The 23,021-nt window shown below is 37.0% G+C and overlaps 1 pseudogene; it reads right to left on the bottom strand.

Annotated features, from left to right (window-relative positions):
* Positions 1-8,550: 8,550 nt before the first annotated feature.
* On the bottom strand, positions 8,551-9,203 carry LOC140713438 (peptidyl-prolyl cis-trans isomerase A pseudogene; annotated as a pseudogene).
* Between the last annotated feature and the right edge of the window lie 13,818 nt (positions 9,204-23,021).

Raw genomic sequence — 23,021 nt, 5'->3', positions numbered from 1 at the left:
GTTTGTTAGGCAGGTGTTGGGCAGATGTTCTTGCTGAAGTATTTCTTTTTGTGCAGGTTGAGATGGTCTTTGTACAAGGTCTTAGTTTTGGTAAAATGTTTTATGATAATTCTTGTTGTCAGGCATTTCTGCATGTAAACCATTCACTTCATAGCCTTCCCTGGCAACGTTTGTCACGGTTTTTTAAACAGCGGTGACTCTACTTTGATTCTGACAACGTTCACAAGAGAAAGAAGGGATCTCCTCCAGGCAAGTCTTTCGGACCATGAATTTAGCTATGATACCAAATGCAACAAGATGTGATTGCAGAGTTTAAAACTGTATAACATAATCAGCTACATTTCATGAAAGATCATCCTGGCTGCTATGTAGCAAATGAATCCGGAGAGACCCAAGGCAGGAAATGCAAGCCAAGTTGGTGGTCAGCTCGAAATTTAAAGGAAAGACCATACTAATCTGTGCAGTAGATGGTGTTGATAAAAGAGGGTAGAGATGGCTCAATGCAGAATATATCCTGGATGTATATTTTCATGTAGAAGGAGGAAGGAAAATGATGTGTCAAGATTTCTAGCATTTTAACCAGATATAAGGAGTAGAATTTACTCTATGAGAACACCACGGGAGTGAAACATTTGTGATGAGAGAAAGAAAAAGTTTGGATTTTCTAAGTATGAGAAAAATATATAACATATATAGGAATATATAAGTAAAGCATCTAAATATAGACACTTGAAAGGAGAGCTCTGGGCTTGATGTGAAATTTGAGAAATATCTGCATTTGGTTATTTTTGTAAAGAGTTGGGAGTAAATGAGATTGGTGTGTACAGAGACAGTACAGAAGAGTAAAGCACAGGTAAGAATCTATGAAATATTAACTTAGTTTCATGTAGGCACTGATAAGGGTGGCCAAAAGTTGAATGTCAGAAAAGTATTAACTTTGATTAAATGCTGTTAAGAGGTCAATAATGTCCATTAAATTTAACAGTGGGTAGCATACTAGTGACTTCCTGCGAAGACATTTTATGTAATGTTGTAATAGTAATCATACCACATTGAGTTAAAGAGCACATTGATTGGTGGAGAAAGACTGAAAGACAGAGAGGAGGAAACTCTCCATCTGAGTGAGAACATTGTCTATTCAAAGGTAGTAAGAGCTAGAACATATCTGGGGTATCTTGCAAGGTCAAAAAATGGTATTGTTTCTTTGGATTTTATGCTTCATTTATTTTTTAATTTATATTTATTACTTTGAACATACAGAAGAAAATAGGCAATTATAACCTGTATCTAAGTACCCTATACTGGAATAAAAGAAATGCTAAAATTTACTTCTGATACACTTTTCTGTTAAAAAAAAAAAAATTCTAAATTTCCATTTCACCTCATATTTTTCCTTCTTTTCTCCAAAGAGGCAGTACCTTACATAAAGTATGTGTGAATGTGAATCAAAAACACAAGTTTTGCATTTTTAGTTTACATGAGCTTTAAAATAAATAATATAGAATTTTGTTGTATGCTTTGCCATTTATAAAAACTGTCATATTCACAGTCACACATTGAGAATGTGTGTGTGTGTGTGTGTGTGAATTTACTCTATACAGTTGACCCTTGGGCAACATGGGTTTGAGCTATGAGGTTCACTTATAAAAATAAAGTGACTTATAAAAATAAAGTGTTTGCCCCATGATATGTTTTGGCTCTGTTTCCCCATCCAAATCTCATCTGGAATTGTAATCCTTAAATGTCGAGGGAGGGGCCTGCAATCACCACGTGTTGAGAAAGGGCAATGATTGAATCACTGGGGTGGTTCCCTCAGGCTGTTCTTACGATAGTGAGTCCTTGTGATATCTGATGGTTTGTAAGTGTTTGGAAGTTTCTCCTTCTCACTCTTTTGCCTGTCACCTTGCGAAGAAGGTGAGGAAGGTGCCTGCTTCTGCTTCCTCCATGATTGTAAGTTTTCTGAGGCCTCGCCAGCAATAGGGAACTGTGAGTCAATTAAACCTCCTTTGTTTATAAATTACCCAGTCTCAGGGAAGTTCTTTATAGCAGTGTGAAGACAGACCAATGAACCCTGTATCCACAGGTTTCACATCTGCCATCAAACACTGATAGAAAATACAGTATTAGCAGGATGCAAAACCTGCCTATATGGAGAACCAACCATTTAGATACAGGTTCTTTAAGGGGGCCTGTGGACATTGATTAGATATGAATTTTGGGATATGCAAGTGTTCTGAGACCAGTTTTCCATTTACAAAGAAGGATGATTTTATATGGATTATGTATAGCTTTCCCAAGACTTAATTTTAATTTGGTTTTAAAATAATAAATGTTTATGTTAAATCATCAACATCATTATAATCATAAGCAGTACTTATACAATACTTACCATGTAGTAACAAGCACTGCTCTAAGTACTTTGCATATATTAATACATTTATTTTTAATATCAACTCTAAGAAGTTTATACTATTTATAGTATAAATTAATATCATTTTAGATGAGGAAATAGAGGCACTAAACTTTAAATCTCATCCTTGTTTTGCAGATGATAAATGATGAAGTCTGGATTTCAATGAGAAAGTCTAGCTCAGAATTAGTGCTGAGTCCTCTACTACAACGGCTCACAACTTCACTTACTACTAAAACTTCATTTACTTTATTTTCTCATACATGGAAATGGAAGTACATCCAGCAAGTAATCTGGAAGAAGTGGACTAATATCAGAATGAGAAAAGAAATGAACTATGGTTTTAAAACAACTGAGGAAATTATTCTGAGTTGTTGATTGTGCAGAACCACATAGAATTATCAGGGACTCCTGACCATTTCTCAGTGTGTCTTCATGATGAAAACAGGTTTTTAAGTGATACTGAGCTTGGGTTGAGAACCAGGGAAGTTCTGTTCTCTAGTTTTCCTCAAAAGGAAAGAACAAACAAATGAGTTTTTAAAAGCTTTTCTTGGATAACAATGTCACCATCAGTAATGAAAAGGGCCACTTCACAGCATGAAATTAGGTTCTTTCCATTAGACAGCAGGTTACATAGTTCAGTTAATGTCACTAGTAGCTGCTTGCCAGTTAAGGGGCTTTTTTGTTCCTAAGAAATCTGTGCTAAGACAAGTTTGTATTTTTTTCGTTCTCCATCTTGCCAAAGAGCTTCAGCTAAGTTTCTACATGCTTTAATGTATAAATTAGGAACTTAAATTAGTCTTGCCAAGTATATCTATGGTTTCTTTCCACCAATCTGAAACTTTGTTGTGATGTTCCAAAAATCTTAAAGAAACAAGACTATCACATAAGAATGCTGGTGTTTATTTAAAGAACATGATTACCATTTTACTTTTTTGTTTCTTTAAAAAACTTTTTAAAGCATTATTCCAATTAAGAAAATGTATGCCAAACAACCTGTTTCATGTATAGTGAAGAGAAGACACTGTCAAAAAAGGCAAGTATTTTCACTTTCACACCCATATATTCACTCCTACCTGAAGCTTAAATGGGAGCTCTAACATGGGCAGAATGTTGTTCTGAATGCAGTTCCTGCTTTTGCATTTAAGGACTAACAACATTCTGAGAATGTTTCGAAGCTGGGGAACTCGTTAAACAAAATAACAAAAATAATAGCAAATAAAAAATGGTAATCATATTAATAACAGAGGTTGCATTCCAAAGAGGTGTTTTTGCATGCTTTGACTTTTATACTAGGAAAATTGAGACATGGCAATACATTTCCCATTGATAAAAACCATAAACATTTTACTCTGTAAAGTTATTCAGTTCAATCAGTGAAGCATGCACCTTAATCAAGTACAGTGAATGGGGAAAAACACACAAATTGCAACAGTAAAGTTTGTTTCTTGAGTTGTAGAGCAATCTAAAATTATGAACAAACCAGACATCTATGAAATTATGCAACATTTTAATCAATTGTGCCCTGAAATGCCTTGTTAAGAGAGTAGACAAATCATTAAAATCTGGAACTCATTTATAGACTAGTTCATATTGATCCTTACATTAATGTTCTTGATTACCAGTGGGTAAATACACATCAAAATTCATCCTATTTATTTCTAACTTTTTATCTACTAAAAATCCCAACCAAAGAACCATGCCAATAAATTATCATATATATGAGATATATATATCTCATATATATATATATGAGATATATATATCTCATATATATATATATATAAAAACACATACAAACACACACACACACACCCCAATATCTACATTTCCTTAAAAAGAAAGAATAAATGATAAATGAATGGATTTAAAATAACTCTTCCTGGGTAATGATGTCAGCCTCGGTGATGAACATACATATATATAACTTTTCACAAACCTCATACATCCCAGAGTTCATCATTAACTACCCCTGGGACCCAGGGAACATGTGAAAAGATGTTCAAGTAAAGGCTGACTAAGTTTGACTGTAGCCTTGAATTCTGCAAATATTCCATGAATCAGGAGAAAAATAAACTAATTCTGCGTTTTCTAGCTGTGTAACTACACACAATTTCCGGATCCTATTCTTAAGCTAGACCTACAAAAGATACGACCTCATCAATTGGCAAAAGGATTCGAGGTTGTCTCAAGTTCTTTCCTTTCCTTTTTTTTATGGTTGGGAAATGAGGCTCTCCATTTTTTTTACATGATGCACTTAAGGGAGTTGAGACTTCTTCCTATTATAATGTAAATTCAATAATTTTATCTAATCATAGACTTTATAATAGAATAATTATAAATGTGAGGTGAAAAAGCATGACTCTTCCTTTGCTGTGTCTTGCTGTTTATTGTTCCTCCATCCCAGCTAACATTTTATATTACTATTGTCACTGTTCTTTTATTTCTAATTCTTCACATTTCCAATTTAGATGATCACAGATTACTCTCCCATACTCTCCCATATCTCCCATGATTCATTATACAAGTACATAATTCACAAATATATACACCCACATGCATAAACACACACTTTTCGTGGCGGATTAGCTTCCAAAAATGTCAACAATATGATTAGAGCTATGAATCACAAAGTATGTAGAAGGGCCTTTAATTTTAATGTAACATGCTTTGTAGGTTGTCGTTTGGTGCCAAGCCACCCACAGGCCCTCATTCAAAAAGTACAAAAGCAAGGTAGAAATATAAAAAAGAAGTAAAAGTACAATGATGTAAAAACAACAGTGTGAGGATGTGGAAACGGGGTGGGGGGAATAAACAAAAATGTGTAAAACCATATCTGAAACACTTTGTACAATATATAGACTCAAACTTTTGTCAACCTATGATACGTCATGGTGCTTGATTACCAATGGGTAACTACACATCAAAATTCATCCTATTTATTTCTAACTTTATATCTACTTAAAATTCCAACCAAAGAACCATGCCAATAAATTATCATATATATGATATTATCATATATAGGATGTCATATATATGATAGAAAGGCAAGACTCCTTAAGTCTTGCCTTTCTAAATGTTATAGCAATGAAATTTCTACGTATCAATAGTCAAATCAATTTGAGCTTTATAGGATGACCTCGTGTTCAGCAGCAAGCTAGTGTTCTGGAAATATATGAAAATAAAGCACCACTTCACTTATTTTTAAATATTGAAGGTAGAATGAGATGGTATAGATGGTGAAAAGTCAGTCCAATAACCTTCCTGGCTTTCCTGGATATAAATCACAGTTTTCTCTAATATTGAGTAATGAATTGTTAGGTATCTTAAAACAAGCATTGTATATGGAACAGAAAAGTTTCTTGCTGTCATTTATACTGTGTGTCAGGTCCTGTGGATTTGCAACGGGTGATCTAAAGAAGCATAATCTATCAGAAAAATATATCTATAAAAAAATGGAGGGACATGGTGAAAAATGTAATTGAATACTTGTAAGAAAATTATTATCTTGAACTAAAGGCTTTTAGAGAAATTTAGTTTGGATCACTAGACATATTTTGACCACACTGATGAGGTATCTGATTTAACTCACGTAATGTTAATAATATTTGCAAAGACTCAAATTAAAAAGTTGTTTGGTAAGTTAAAAGAATGGATATTTGATTAGTGTGGCTGGACTTTCATTATAGTTAGAAATAATGTGCAGAAGCTGATTATGAGCAATTCTGTAAGTCATATCCAAAGCCCTAAAATTGGGAGAAAAATCATGCATTCAAGATTCTGTTCCCCTATAAGTACATGATCTAGTGTATAAACTAATTTCCTATATTAGTTTAAGACAGTTTATTCTTATTATTCACTTTAGGTAAGTTTTTATTGTGGATATACATCCACTGTTATCAAACTTCTGTTATCTATCTAACCATCAGTTGTTTACTTTTTTGCCTTTAATGGTTTACCGTAATGAATGGAGTTGATAGGTTTTCTAATGTTGAATCACTCTTCAATTTCTGGTCATGATGTATTCTTCTGCTCACCTGGAGTAAGTATTCTAATGTATTGTTTTGGATGCTTATATCTACAGGGTGACTGAGAGTGCTATTTTTTTCTCTAATATCTATTTTATCATTATCGATTCAGTAATAAAACCTAACACTTTAGCTGAGGATGACGCATAGGTGGAGACTGCATCTCTCACCCTTCTATGTAACTAATATTGGTCCGGTGACTGTGCTTTAGCAAATGATAGATGAGAAGAGGTATGTGCATACAGGTTATGGCCTTTGAAGAAAGCTGCTCACTCTTCCTGACTTTATTCCTAATTCTCCTACTTTGGAATTTGGATATAGTCATAGTAATCTCATTGTGGTTTTGATTTGCATTTCTCTGATGGCCAGTGATGACGAGCATTTTTTCATGTGTCTTTTGGCTGTATGAATGTCTTCTTTTGAGAAATGTCTGTTCACATCCTTTGCCCACTTTTTGATGGGGTTGTTTGTTTTTTTCTTGTAAATTTGTTTGAGTTCTTTGTAGGTTCTGGATATTAGCCCTTTGTCAGATGAGTAGATTGCAAAAATTTTCTCCCATTCTGTAGGTTGCCTGTTCACTCTGATGGTTGTTTCTTTTGCTGTACAGAAGCTCCTTAGTTTAATTAGATCCCATTTGTCAATTTTGGCTTTTGTTGCTGTTGCTTTTGGTGTTTTAGACATGAAGTCCTTGCCCATGCCTATGTCCTGAATGGTATTACCTAGGTTTTCTTCTAGGGTTTTTATGGTTTTAGGTCTAACATTTAAGTCTCTTATCCATCTTGAATTAATTTTCGTATAAGGAGTAAGGAAAGGATCCAGTTTCAGCTTTCTACTTATGGCTAGCCAATTTTCCCAGCACCATTTATTAAATAGGGAATCCTTTCCCCATTTCTTGTTTCTCTCAGGTTTGTCAAAGATCAGATGGCTGTAGATGTGTGGTGTTATTTCTGAGGACTTTGTTCTGTTCCATTGGTCTATATCTCTGTTTTGGTACCAGTACCATGCTGTTTTGGTTACTGTAGCCTTGTAGTATAGTTTGAAGTCAGGTAGTGTGATGCCTCCAGCTTTGTTCTTTTGACTTAGGATTGTCTTGGAGATGTGGGCTCTTTTTTGGTTCCATATGAACTTTAAAGCAGTTTTTTCCAATTCTGTGAAGAAACTCATTGGTAGCTTGATGGGGATGGCATTGAATCTATAGATTGCCTTGGGAAGTATGGCCATTTTCACGATATTGATTCTTTCTATCCATGAGCATGGTATGTTCTTCCATTTGTTTGTGTTCTCTGTGTCCTCTTTTATTTCACTGAGCAGTGGTTTGTAGTTCTCCTTGAAGAGGTTCTTTACATCCCTTGTAAGTTGGATTCCTAGATATTTTATTCACTTTGAAGCGATTGTGAATGGAAGTTCATTCATAATTTGGCTCTCTGTTTGTCTGTTACTGGTGTATAAGAATGCTTGTGATTTTTGCACATTTATTTTGTATCCTGAGACTTTGTTGAAGTTGCTTATCAGCTTAAGGAGATTTTGGGCTGAGACAATGGGGTTTTCTAAATATACAATCATGTCATCTGCGAAGAGGGACAATTTGACTTCTTCTTTTCCTAACTGAATCCCCTTGATTTCTTTCTCTTGCCTGATTGCCCTAGCCAGAACTTCCAACACTATGTTGAATAGGAGTGGTGAGAGAGGGCATCCCTGTCTTGTGCCAGTTTTCAAAGGGAATTTTTCCAGTTTTTGCCCATTCCGTATGATATTGGCTGTGGGTTTGTCATCAATAGCTCTTATTATTGTAAGATAAGTTCCATCAATACCAAATTTATTGAGCGTTTTTAGCATGAAGGGCTGTTGAATTTTGTCAAAAGCCTTTTCTGCATCTATTGAGATAATCATGTGGTTCTTGTCTTTGGTTCTGTTTATATGTTGGATTACATTTATTGATTTGCATATGTTGAACCAGCCTTGCATCCCAGGGATGAAGACCAGTTGATCATGGTGGATAAGCTTTTTGATGTGCTGCTGGATCTGGTTTGCCAGTATTTTATTGAGGATTTTTTGTTGTTGTTGTTACTTAGTTTTTATTTCATAATCATAAACTTAACTCTGCAATCCAGCTAGGCATGGGAGAGAACAAGGAAAACATGGAACCCAAAGGGAACTGCAGCAAGAGCACAAAGATTCTAGGATACTGCGAGCAAATGGGGTGGAGGGGTGCTCTCCTGAGCTACAGAAGGAATGGTCTGGTGGTTAAGATAAAACACAAGTCAAACTTACTCGAGTTGTCCACAGTCAGCAATGGTGATCTTCTTGCTGGTCTTGACATTCCTGGACCCAAAGCACTCCATGGCCTCCACAATATTCATGCCTTCTTTCACTTTGCCAAAGACCACATGCTTGCCATCCAACCACTCAGTCTTGGCAGTGCAGATGAAAAACTGGGAACCATTTGTGTTGGGTCCAGCATTTGCCATGGACAAGATGCCAGGACCTGTATGCTTTAGGATGAAGTTCTCATCTTCAAATTTCTCCCCATAGATGGACTTGCCACCACTGCCATTATGGTGTGTGAAGTCACCACCCTGATACATAAACCCTGGAATAATTCTGTGAAAGCAGGAACCATTATAACCAAATCCTTTCTCTCCAGTGCTCAGAGCATGAAAATTTTCTATTGTCTTTGGAACCTTGTCTGCAAACAGCTCGAAGGAGGCACGGCCCAAGGGCTCGCCGTCGACGGCAATGTCGAAGAACACAGTAGGGTTGACCATGGCTAGTAGTACAGAACTTTCCTTGGCGGCACCATCTGCAAAGCCTTATTGAGGATTTTTGCATCAATGTTCATCAGGGATATTGGTCTAAAATTCTCCTTTTTTGTTGTGTCTCTGCCAGGCTTTGGTATCGGGATGATGTTGGCCTCATAAAATGAGTTAGGGAGGATTCCCTCTTTTTCTATTGATCGGAATAGTTTCAGAAGGAATGGTACCAGCTCCTCCTTATACCTCTGGTAGAATTCAGCTGTGAATCCATCTGGTCCTGGACTTTTTTTGGTTGGTAGGCTATTAATTATTGCCTCAATTTCAGAGCCTGCTGTTGGTCTATTCAGAGATTCAACTTCTTCCTGGTTTAGTCTTGGAAGAGTGTAAGTGTCCAGGAAATTATCCATTTCTTCTAGATTTTCTAGTTTATTTGCGTAGAGGTGTTTATAGTATTCTCTGATGGTAGTTTGTATTTCTGTGGGGTCGGTGATGATATCCCCTTTATCATTTTTTATTGTGTCTATTTGATTCTTCTCTCTTTTCTTCTTTATTAGTCTTGCTAGCAGTCTGTCAGTTTTGTTGATCTTTTCAAAAAACCAACTCCTGGATTCATTGATTTTTTGGAGGGTTTTTTGTGTCTCTATCTCCTTCAGTTCTGCTCTGATCTTAGTTATTTCTTGCCTTCTGCTAGCTTTCGAATGTGTTTGCTCTTGCTTCTCTAGTTCTTTTAATTGTGATGTTAGAGTGTCAATTTTAGATCTTTCCAGCTTTCTCTTGTGGGCATTTAGTGCTATAAATTTCCCTCTACACACTGCTTTAAATGTGTCCCAGAGATTCTGGTATGTTGTATCTTTGTTCTTATTGGTTTCAAAGAACATCTTTATTTCTGCCTTCATTTCGTTATGTACCCAGTAGTCATTCAGGAGCAGGTTGTTCAGTTTCCATGTAGTTGAGCAGTTTTGATTGAGTTTCTTAGTCCTGAGTTCTAGTTTGATTGCACTGTGGTCTGAGAGACAGTTTGTTATAATTTCTGTTCTTGTACATTTGCTGAGGAGTGCTTTACTTCCAATTATGTGGTCAATTTTGGAATAACTGTGATGTGGTGCTGAGAAGAATGTATATTCTGTTGATTTGGGGTGGAGAGTTCTATAGATGTCTATTAGGTCTGCTTGCTGCAGAGATGAGTTCAATTCCTGGATATCCTTGTTAACTTTCTGTCTCGTTGATCTGTCTAATGTTGACAGTGGAGTGTTGAAGTCTCCCATTATTATTGTATGGGAGTCTAAGTCTCTTTGTAAGTCTCTAAGGACTTGCTTTATGAATCTGGGTGCTCCTGTATTGGGTGCATATATATTTAGGATAGTTAGCTCTTCCTGTTGAATTGATCCCTTTACCATTATGTAACGGCCTTCTTTGTCTCTTTTGATCTTTTATGATTTAAAGTCTATTTTATCAGAGACTAGTATTGCAACCCCTGCTTTTTTTGTTCTCCATTTGCTTGGCAAATCTTCCTCCATCCCTTTATTTTGAGCCTATGTTTGTCTCTGCATGTGTGATGGGTCTCCAGAATACAGCAGACTGATGGGTCTTGACTCTTTATCCAGTTTGCCAGTCTGTGTCTTTTAATTGGAGCATTTAGTCCATTTACATTTAAGATTAAGATTGTTATGTGTGAACTTGATCCTGCCATTATGATATTAACTGGTTATTTTGCTCGTTAGTTGATGCAGTTTCTTCCTAGCCTCGATGGTCTTTACATTTTGGCATGTTTTTGCAATGGCTGGTACCGGTTGTTCCTTTCCATGTTTAGTGCTTCCTTCAGGGTCTCTTGTAAGGCAGGCCTAGTGGTGACAAAATCTCTAAGCATTTGCTTATCTGTAAAGGATTTTATTTCTCCTTCACTTATGAAACTTAGTTTGGCTGGATATGAAATTCTGTGTTGAAAATTCTTTTCTTTAAGAATGTTGAATATTGGCCCCCACTCTCTTCTGGCTTGTAGAGTTTCTGCCGAGAGATCTGCTGTTAGTCTGATGGGCTTCCCTTTGTGGGTAACTCGACCTTTCTCTCTGGTTGCCCTTAAGATTTTTTCCTTCATTTCAACTTTGGTGAATCTGGCAATTATGTGTCTTGGAGTTGCTCTTCTCGAGGAGTATCTTTGTGGTGTTCTCTGTATTTCCTGGATTTGAATGTTGGCCTGCCCTACTAGGTTGGGGAAGTTCTCCCGGATGATATCCTGAAGAGTGTTTTCCAACTTGGTTCCATTTTCCCCCTCACTTTCAGGCGCCCCAATCAGACTTAGATTTGGTCTTTTTACATAATCCCATACTTCTTGCAGGCTTTGTTCATTTCTTTTTCTTCTTTTTTCTTTTGATTTCTCTTCTTGCTTCATTTCATTCATTTGATCCTCAATCGCTGATACTCTTTCTTCCAGTTTATTGAGTCGGTTACTGAAGCTTGTGCATTTGTCACGTATTTCTCGTGTCATGGTTTTCATCTCTTTCATTTCGTTTATGACCTTCTCTGCATTAATTACTCTAGCCATCAATTCTTCCACTTTTTTTTCAAGATTTTTAGTTTCTTTGCGCTGGGTACGTAATTCTTCCTTTAGCTCTGAGAAGTTTGATGGACTGAAGCCTTCTTCTCTCATCTTGTCAAATTCATTCTCCGTCCAGCTTTGATCCGTTGCTGGCGATGAGCTGCGCTCCTTTGCCGGGGGAGATGCGCTGTTATTTTTTGAATTTCCAGCTTTTCTGCCCTGCTTTTTCCCCATCTTTGTGGTTTTATCTGCCTCTGGTCTTTGATGATGGTGACGTACTGATGGGGTTTTGGTGTAGGTGTCCTTCCTGTTTGATAGTTTTCCTTCTAACAGTCAGGACCCTCAGCTGTAGGTCTGTTGGAGATTGCTTGAGGTCCACTCCAGACCCTGTTTGCCTGGATATCAGCAGCAGAGGCTGCAGAAGATAGAATATTGCTGAACAGTGAGTGTACCTGTCTGATTCTTGCTTTGGAAGCTTCCTCTCAGGGGTGTACTCCACCCTGTGAGGTGTGGGGTGTCAGACTGCCCCTAGTGGGGGATGTCTCCCAGTTAGGCTACTCAGGGGTCAGGGACCCACTTGAGCAGGCAGATTGTCAGTTCTCAGATCTCAACCTCCACGTTGGGAGATCCACTGCTCTCTTCAAAGCTGTCAGACAGGGTCATTAACCTCCGCAGAGGTTTCTGCTGCTTTTTATTTTTTGGCTATGCCCTGTCCCCAGAGGTGGAGTCTACAGAGACAGGCAGGCCTCCTTGAGCTGCCGTGGGCTCCACCCAGTTCGAGCTTCCCGGAGGCTTTTTTTTGCCTACTTAAGTCTCAACAATTGTTTGTGCCCCTCCCCCAGTCTCGCTGCTGCCTTGCAGTTAGATCTCAGACTGCCGTGCTAGCAATGAGGGAGGCTCTGTGGGCATGGGACCCTCCCAGCCAGATGTGGGATATAATCTCCTAGTGTGCCATTTTTCTAAGACCCTTGGTAAAGCGCAGTATCAGGGTGGGAGTTACTGGATTTTCCAGGTGTTGTCTGTCTCAGTTTCTAAAGGGATTCCCTTCCCCCTTGTGCTTCCCAGGTGAGGCAATGCCCTGCTTCAGCTCTCACTGGTCCGGCTGCACCAGCTGACCAGCGCCAATTGTCTGGCACTCTCCAGTGAGATGAACCTGGTACCTCAGTTGAAAATGCAGAAATCACTCGTCTTTTGTGTTGCTCACGCTGGGAGCTGGAGGCTGGAGCTGTTCCGATCAGTCATGTTGCTTGCACCCTCGTTTCTTCATTTTTAGTGCCATTTGTATAAAAGTTCCATAATTTTGATTTTTTTCACATATTTATCCATATATGTAGTGAAAGTTTTCTACTATGAACACTTTGTATTTCTTAGAACATATATATCAAATTTTTCAGAGGTATATTAATAACAGTAGCATTCCTGAGGGTCACAGAATATGCATATATTTGATTTTGTAAAATAATGGCAAATTATTACTGTAATGGAGCAATTTACGATTTCAAGAGCCATAGTGTAGACATAAGCACCAATACTCGATATTCATTGTTAAATGTTTTAATATGTCCCAGAGTTGTGAATATAAATAGTATCTTATTTGTTTATTTGCATTTCTCTAAATATGAAGTTAATTAAATATTAAAATATTAAATATTTTAATGCATTTTCTGTCACTTCATGTATCTTTCTATAAAGCACACAGTCAAGCTTTTTACCTACTTTTCAAACCTTTAAAAATATTCAGGAAATACATTCTTTGTCATGTTTATATGCTGTTAACTTATCTCAGTTTGTGGATTACTTATTTATTTTCTTTAGCATCTAAGACCTTAATTTTAATGTGTTTGAATGATCAATCATTTCCTTTATAGTCTGTACTAAGTGTGTTTTATTTAGAATAATTTAGACCTTTCTCCCCTCAGGAAGAAAGACTGGAACATTTTTCCTTCAGCTCCTAAAAATCTTGACAGATGACAGGTCACTCAGCTGAGTCTCCACTTTCCCTCCCCCATGGCCTCCACCACCCACACTGCATGGAGTATTTTGTTAGGTGAAGAAAACTGTATTAGTCCTTTCTCAAGGTGCTATAAATAACTTCCCTGAGACTGCGTAATTTATAAAGCAAAGAGGTTTAATTGACTCACAGTTCCACAAGGTTGGGGAGGTCTCAGGACACTTACAATCATGGCAGAAGGGAAAGCATGTACTTTCTTCATAGGTTGGCAGGAAAGAGAAAATCGAAGGAGGAACTTCAAAACACTTATAAAAATCTGAGAACTAACTCATTATCATGAGAAGAGCATGGGTGAATCTGCTTCCACGATCAAATCACTTTCCTTCCTTGACACGTGAAGGTTACACTTTGAGATATGATTTGGGTGGAGACACAGAGCCAAACTCTATCAAAAACCATCTCCACAAAAGTTTTCTTTCTTCCTTTGAGGCATTTTGTATGTATCAACTTGTCATTGTGGTGATAGTAAGGGATGGCCCCTTGCCCCCATATTAGGACATTTCAGTAGGGCCATCTCAGTCCCAAAACTACCACTGGGATTCGCCGAGGTCTATGTTAGGACTGTATCACAATTCTATAACACAATTTCTTCATCTGACCAATCCTGCTTCCATAGTTGGTAACTAACAATAGTATTCCTTAATCTACGTAATTAAAATAAAGGTGAATAATCCGAATACTGAGGGTTATCAGCCATGCCAATTAAAAATAAAATCACTGTCTTGAGTGAAATCTTAAACTCCGAAGCTATTGACTGAAAGAGATGGCAGATTTCCATGGGAAGATGATGTGGGGTTCCCTTGCAACAATATAAAATGATTATTTAGTAATAATTCCCCAAGCCCTTCCTTAAAGAATCCTATTCAGGCAATCATACACAAGGAAAGAGGAATACTCAGATATTTTGAGAACTGTTAAATGCAGAGTACATATAGACATGGACACTTGAGGAGAGAAAGCATCATTTATAATTCCTTGATAGAGCAAGATTATGTGAGATAGTTTACAGATGGAGTTCTGGCCAAGGTGTGGTTAACATTGTGTTCACTGTGTTCACTATGTTCACATACCCATCATGGGTCATTTCCCTGGTCTTGAATTGTATCTTTGAAATAGATATATTTCACAGTTGAATCAATAATTAATAATCAAAATGGTTTTGTAACCTGTAAGGGCTGCCATAGTGAGAAAAGCCAAATAGAATCCTCTAACATAATGATGCCTTCACTGCTTCCAGCAATGGTAGTAGATCAGAATCAGTAGCACATAAGGGTAATGACAGGCAATAGGGACATCTTTGAAGACTCAAGGGATTAGGACTCATGATCTCCATTATAACTCCATTTAATTTACTTGCATGGATGCTAAAAAAAAAAAAAAAAAAAAAAAAACCTGGAATATTACAAAATCAACCAAGAAGTAACCCCAATTAAACCCACTGTGGCAGATATGCTACCTTTGCCAAGTCAGATAAGAAACCATTGTGGAACAGAGTGTGGCGATCCCTCAAGGATCTAGAACTAGAAACACCATTTGACCCAGCAATCCCATTACTGGGTATATGCAAAGAATTATAAATCATGCTACTATAAAGACACATGCACACATATGTTTATTGCAGCACTATTCACAATAGCAAAAACTTGGAGCCAACTCAAATGTCCACCAGTGATAGACTGGATTAAGAAAACGTGGCACATGTATACCATGGAATACTATGTAGCCATAAAAAAGGATGAGTTTGTGTCCTTTACAGGGACATAGATAAAGCTGGGAACCATCATTCTCATCAAATTACCACAAAGACAGAAAATCAAACACTTCATATTCTCACTCATAGGTGGGAATTGAACAATGAGAACACTTGGACACAGGGAGGGGAACATCACACACTGGGGCTTGTCAGGGAGTAAGGGGCTGGGGGAGGGATAGCATTAGGATAAATACCTAATGTAAGTGACGAGTTGATGGGTGCAGCAAACCAACATGGCACATGTGTACCTATGTGTCAAACCTGCATGTTGTGCACATGTACCCTAGAACTTAAAGTATAATAATATAAAAAAGAAAATGAAGACCAAGTGTGAATAATTAAATTACTATTCAGTTTCACAGAGCCAGACAGTTGAAGAATCAGCATTTGAATCAAAATTCATGGACACAAAATTTTGTGTTCTTAATTAGTTTGAAATAGAGCTCATGTACCATAGACTGCTTCCTTATTCTATCAGCAGCTGTTCACTGGCCCATCACTTAGCCATGGAGATATCTTCCTGGTAAGAGGAAATTTTAATGATGTTTGGTAAAAAGGCACCAATTTGGTCCAATTACTAAATATCCTAGTAAAAATATTAAGCCAAAAGCCATATATTTGTCCTTTTTGACTTTCCAACCTCTTTGTATTAAAGAAAAAATTACCTAAAAAGGCAGGCAACAGGCAGTTAGAGTCTGGCCATCTCCATAAAAGCCATTATAGATAAGATTTTACATCACCTTACCTTCTGAGAATGCTGGTCAAAGATCATTTGTGGCAAATGTGACAGAAATAAGTGCCCAATGATATGGCAGTAATGGGTGTGGCAGCTTGAACAATGCACAAAACCTAATCAGCATTACTTGTAATAGAATTTTAGCTTGGCTGTGTTTCTCTTGGTGCCCACATTCATTGGATTTGAAATATGATTATGTAAGCTAATTAATGTATTTATGAATTCATTTTTTCTTTTTTCCCTTCCCTTTCTCCCCTTTTCCCTTTTCGTTCTTCCTTTCCCTTCTCCCTTCCCTTCCATCTTCCTTTTTCCCTTCCCTTCCTTCCTTCCCTCTTCCCTTACTTTCCCTTCCTTCTCTCCCTTCCTTCCCTTCCTTCCTTTCCCTTCCCTTCCTTTCCTTTTCCTTCCATCCCCTCCCTTCCCCTTCCCCATCCCCTCCCCACCCCTCCTCTCCCCTCCCTCCATCCCCTCCCCTCCCCTCCCCTCCTCTCCCTTCTCTTCATTCATTGTTTCTTCTTTCTTATTTCACCTAAAATTATTTGAACTGGATCTTGTTGTTTGCACATAAGAAAGACAATTACTTGATCACCATGTGGCATAAAGTCCAAACAGAAGGCAAGGCTTTTGCTTATATAAGCCAACTACTGCAATAGAAACAAAGGGCATAAAAATTCAGCAACCCTACATTGGGCTGGTATAATTTTGTTGAGACCTACACAACTATCAAAACCCGATTCAATATATTTGAAGGACTGTTGTTAGTTGTTTTCAGAAAATGAAATTTAAAGTACCAGTAATTCTGTTATAAGTTAAGAGGAAAACAAGCCAAAACTTTGGGAAGCAGGATGCTGTCAATAATTTGTCATGTTACAATCACTCTGCAGCATCACTACAAAAAAATGCAGCACTTCCTGAGAAACACAGTGTGGGAGTGAGCTACAGACCTCTTCAAAGCATTTCAGTGACCATTCTCGGTTATTGACAATTAAAATAGACTTCATGATTTCAGGAAGCTTAGGAAGATTCAAGAAAGACAAATAACAATGAGTGGCACTTAAATGAAAGATGCAAAGTTAAGCTAAAATTATAATCGGAATGGTTTTGTCTGTAGATATATTAAACAATGGCTAATATAATATAGAAATAAACAGATAGTCTATGTAGGTAACTATTATTTTAAAAATGAAAAACATTACACTAGTTGAAGATATGTTTGACCTGAGCCCCAATAGTATGCAGGTGGTATTAAGAATGTAGACAAAGTTCTAGTCTTGAGCTCCATAAGGACTATGTAAAAGATCCATATAAAGTTTAGTTACCAGAAGCCTCTCTAAATCACTGCACAACATTCTGGTCCCACCAGTGCAGTCCTCATGCCAAAGCAGAATTAGACAAGGGTCCGCTGTAATAGTATTCTTTTGAAATGGGAAACATTTGAGTGGCAGGTAGTACAAATGCATTCCTTTATTAAACTTTTAGTTGGTTTCTGCCACTGTCAGTCTGCTAAATTGCTTTGCACTTGTCACATGCTTTGGATGACCCTACATGACAAGCTCTCACTTGCTACACAAGGGAAATTAAGAGTGGTCACAGTGTGCTTTTCCTTCATTACAAATGCTTGCATCAATTCGATTTTTACTGCTTTCTATTTTCACTTTCTATTCAGAATAAACTTTGCATTAACTCTCACTGGTTAACTCTATCTGATGTCCCTCAGTTGAACTACTTTTCCTAATTCGAAACTAAAACAAGACCGATTTCTTTGAGTAAATAGTCTTGTCTTTGATTCTTTTTTTTCTTTTTTTCTTTTTTTAAATTATTATTATACTTTAAGTTCTAGGGTACATGTGCATAACGTGCAGGTTTGTTACATATGTATACTTGTGCCATGTGCTGCACCCATCAACTCGTCAGCACCCACCAACTCATCATTTACATCAGGTATAACTCCCAATGCAATCCCTTCCCCCTCCCCCCTCCCCATGATAGGCCCCGGTGTGTGATGTTCCCCTTCCCGAGTCCAAGTGATCTCATTGTTCAGTTCCCACCTATGAGTGAGAACATGCGGTGTTTGGTTTTCTGTTCTTGTGATAGTTTGCTAAGAATGACAGTTTCCAGCTGCATCCATGTCCCTACAAAGGACACAAACTCATCCTTTTTTATGGCTGCATAGTATTCCATGGTGTGTATGTGCCACATTTTCTTAATCCAGTCTGTCACTGATGGACATTTGGGTTGATTCCAAGTCTTTGCTATTGTGAATAGTACCACAATAAACATATGTGTGCATGTGTCTTTATAGCAGCATGATTTATAATTCTTTGGGTATATACCCAGTAACAGGATGGCTGGGTCATATGGTACATCTAGTTCTAGATCCTTGAGGAATCGCCATACTGTTTTCCATAATGGTTGAACTAGTTTACAATCCCACCAACAGTGTAAAAGTGTTCCTATTTCTCCACATCCTCTCCAGCACCTGTTGTTTCCTGACTTTTTAATGATCGCCATTCTAACTGGTGTGAGATGGTATCTCATTGTGGTTTTGATTTGCATTTCTCTGATGGCCAGTGATGACGAGCATTTTTTCATGTGTCTGTTGGCTGTATGAATGTCTTCTTTTGAGAAATGTCTGTTCATATCCTTTGCCCACTTTTGGATGGGGTTGTTTGTTTTTTTCTTGTAAATTTGTTTGAGTTCTTTGTAGGTTCTAGATATTAGCCCTTTGTCAGATGAGTAGATTGCAAAAATTTTCTCCCATTCTGTAGGTTGCCTGTTCACTCTGATGGTAGTTTCTTTTGCTGTGCAGAAGCTCTTTAGTTTAATGAGATCCCATTTGTCAATTTTGGCTTTTACCTCTAAGTTTCAATAGAATTTCTTTTAACCATACCAACCTGGGACAGTCACAACCCACTTCTTAGTGCCAAGCAATCTTGTTTTATTAGTCATACTGCGTGGGAAAAGTTAGGCTTTTTAGATAGTGCTATCCCTTCCTACTCCACCAACCCACTCCCCATAATTTGATGCTTGGTTTCTTGATTTATAGAATAATTGTGGATTGTGTGTCTTCTTCTTCACATAGAGTATAGTTGGTGGCTGAATATAATAATGTCTGTGAAAGTACTTTCTATTCCTTAAATCACAAAGAGATAGAAATAGTTTTTATATTAATCTTCAAATATACTTCCCATTTTTATATTATTGTAATTTTTATAAAAATATTTTCTAAATGTTGCTTTATTAGCTCATTCATATCTCCTACAATGCCTTTGATATAGCTTTTCTATGTCTCTGTTTCACAAGAAAAGCAAAGAAACAATCTGACCTGGGTTAAAAGTAGTGATAAAGTCAGTATGAAAGCAGCTCCGAGATTCAAAATTAGTGGGACAAATTATTCCCCAGTTCTTGATCCCTTTCATCAGACTATATTCTCACATTTATTCCAAACTATGCTCTTATGGCATCATATTGGCTCCCATCAAACTGATTTTTTAAATGTTTTTAATTTCAAGGATACATGTGGCAGGCTTTTTATATAGGTAAAAGTGTGTCCCAGGGGTTTACTGTACAGATTATTTCATCACTCAACTATGAAGCCTAGTACCCATTAGTTATTTTTTGAGATCTTGTCCCTCCTCCTACCCTTCACCCTCTGATAGACCCCAGTGTGTGTTGTTTGTCTGTATGTTTCTCATCATTTAGCTCCCACTTATAAATGAGAACGTGCCGTATTTGGTTTTCTGTTTGCTAAGTATAATGGCCTCCAGCTCCATCCATGTTCCTGCAAAGAACATGATCTTGTTATTTTGCTGTGGTAGCATAATATTTAATGGTATGTATCACATTTTCTTTATCCAGTCTATCATTGATGGGCATTTGGGTTGATTTCATGTCTTTGTTATTGTGAACACTGCTCAATGAACATATGCGTGCATGTGTCTTTATAAAAGAACAACTTATATTCTTTTGTGTATATACCCAGTAATGGGATTGCTGTGTCAAATGATATTTCTGTCTTTAGGTCTTTGAGGAATTGCCACACACACTCATAGATAGGAAAAATCAATATTGTTCTAAAGGCCATATTGCCCAAAGCAATTTATAGATTTAATGCTATTTCGATTAAACTACCATCAATATTCTTTACATAACTAGAGAACTATTTTAAAATTCATACGAAACCGAAAAAGAGACCAAACCACCAAGGCAAATTTTAGCAAAAAGAACACGATGCTATAGGCATCATGCTACCAGACTTCGAACTATACTACAGGGCTACAGTAACCAAAACAGCATTTTATTGATACAAGAACAGACAAATAGACCAATGGAACAGAAGAGAGAACGTGGAAATAAGACTGCACACCTACAACCATTTGACCTTTGACAAACAATTCAAAAACAAGCAATGGGGAAAGGATTCCCTTTTCAGTAAATGATCATGGGATAACTGGCTAGCTATATGCAGAAAATTGAAACTGGACACCTTCCTTACACCGTATACAAAAATTAACTCAAGATAGCTTGAAGTCTGAAATGTAAAAGCCAAAATGATAAAAATCCTGGAAAAAAACCTAGGAGATACCATTCAGGATATAGGCATGGGCAAAGATTTCATGACAAAGATGCCAAAAGCAATTGCAATAAAAGGAAAAATTGACAAATGGGATCAAATTAAACTAAAGAACTTCTGCGCAGCAAACTGAATTGCTTATAGGATTTGAATATGGCATAGGTTTCCCTGCCTCAGCAGATTTGTTTAGCACAGTATTTACCATGTCAATATCTTTCCATTCTCCCTTGTCATCTCCATTCTGATGTCCTTTCCTGATCTGTTGTGTCAAATGTGAACTCATTCTTCCCAGGTCTCTAGGTCTTTGAATTTTCATGAAGGCACTGCCCACACTCTGCTTTATGTTAGGATTGTTGTTGAATCTGTCTTCTTCCCACGTCCTTGGAAGTTCTCTGCGGGCAGGGTCTACACTTACAAATTTCTACATCCTCTACAAAGCATACTATGCCCATAGCAGGAACAATTAACATTTTGAACTGAATAAAATCAAGGAGTGATTTAGAGCAATATACTGGAATGCATCTTTTAGAAAGGCTATTACAAAGTTTATAACTCAGCCAGGAAAACTCTTAAACGTAAATTATCAAGGTGAGATTGATTGCATTAGACCCAGAGCAAAATTATGACTGAAAGTAGAAAGATATTACATGTTCTGCAGATACCATCAGAGTCAGGAGCTTTGCTGTTAACCCATGGTTACTCTGGGATTTAGATGGCAGAAATATTTAGCTGTAGGCTATTTCCTTCTACTCAGTATGTGACCATGTGCTCACTACAGTTCCTCACGGACGTCCACTATGTAACCAATTCTAAACCTATCCATTGCAAGGTTTTTGTTTTTTTCCCCCAGAATGTTTTCACTTTCTCTTAGCAGTTAGAAAAACAGAGATAAGGACCATAACTGCTCCTTTGGGGTGTTGTGAGAGACGTTTTCCATATACTGATGAAGCAATGAAATACTATTTTGTCTTCTAATGAAAAGTTCCAAAGTATTTTTTAGAACTACTTCAAACCTTTTTATTTTTGGTAGCAAAAGGTATCCCTCTGATTTAGGCTTACTATTGCATTTGATTTTTAATTTTACCATTGTTGACCAGACCCTGACTAGTTTATGGATCTTAAAAATTATCAAATCTTGAATACTACTTCCATGAAAATCCGTGCAAATAGAACTTACAATGGACTTCCAGATTATGTCCATTGTCAAAATCCAGTAATCAACAGCTCTCCAGACCCCTTGAAACAGGGGATTAGGCTGTGTTCACACAGGTGAGGAGTAAAGATGTCAACTCTTCACCCTGTATTTTCCTATCTAGATAGAAGAATGAATGAGAAATAAAATTGAAACCTCCTAAATAATAAACAGCAATTTTATAACTTCTGTAAAGAGTACTGAACTAAAGGAATTATTACAAGCATGTAAAATATTTCTGGTAGCTATGTCCTTGAGAACACTATATTTATCCTTTCTGAAATAGCTGAGCATATGAATTTCACATCCCATACCTTTGAGAATTGAGAATTACAGGGAAAAGTTGTTTTGTAGCTATGTTTGTAATGGCCAGCTAATATCTCTTGTTTGGTAGTTGGTCTGTTACCATATTAAAAATCTATACTCACAAACTGCTCTGTGGAATGCGTTTTAGCATAAACTGACAAGCAATTTCGTCATGGTTATGATGATGATGATTAAAATGAAGTAGAAATATAAGACCCTATAAGAACTTATTACAAGTCTTGGGAAAAAAGGGCTTGAAGTTACCAAGGTAACTTGGGTGGGCATTTTCAAAACACAAATATGATTCTCTTTCTTTATTGAGTCAAAACAATGATATATATATATTTAAAAAGGTAACAGATTGAGTACACTCATGATCACATTCTTATCAACAAATACTTATTATAATATTACATTTCTGCATGACAGAAAAGCTAAAAGTCCATAAATTAAAAATACCAAGACATTGACATCAATTATTTCTTAGGGGTATAATCTATTTCATTTTCATTCTTTGTGCTTTTTGTATTTCCCAATACCTTCAAATAAATTAAAATAAGATTCAATATGAATTCCAAGAGACTTTTTAGTTATTTATGGTCAGAAAACTGTGGACCTAGAGCCAAATATAGACCACCGCTTGTTTTGTAAATAAAGCTTTATTAGAGTACAGGTATGCCCGTTTATGCCTATTTGTTTACCCACTGTCTAGGGTGTTTTCAT

The sequence above is a fragment of the Chlorocebus sabaeus genome, chromosome 14 (genome assembly GCF_047675955.1).
Source record: "Chlorocebus sabaeus isolate Y175 chromosome 14, mChlSab1.0.hap1, whole genome shotgun sequence".
Classification (NCBI taxonomy): domain Eukaryota; kingdom Metazoa; phylum Chordata; class Mammalia; order Primates; family Cercopithecidae; genus Chlorocebus; species Chlorocebus sabaeus.
This window is presented reverse-complemented; position numbering and strand designations above follow the sequence as displayed.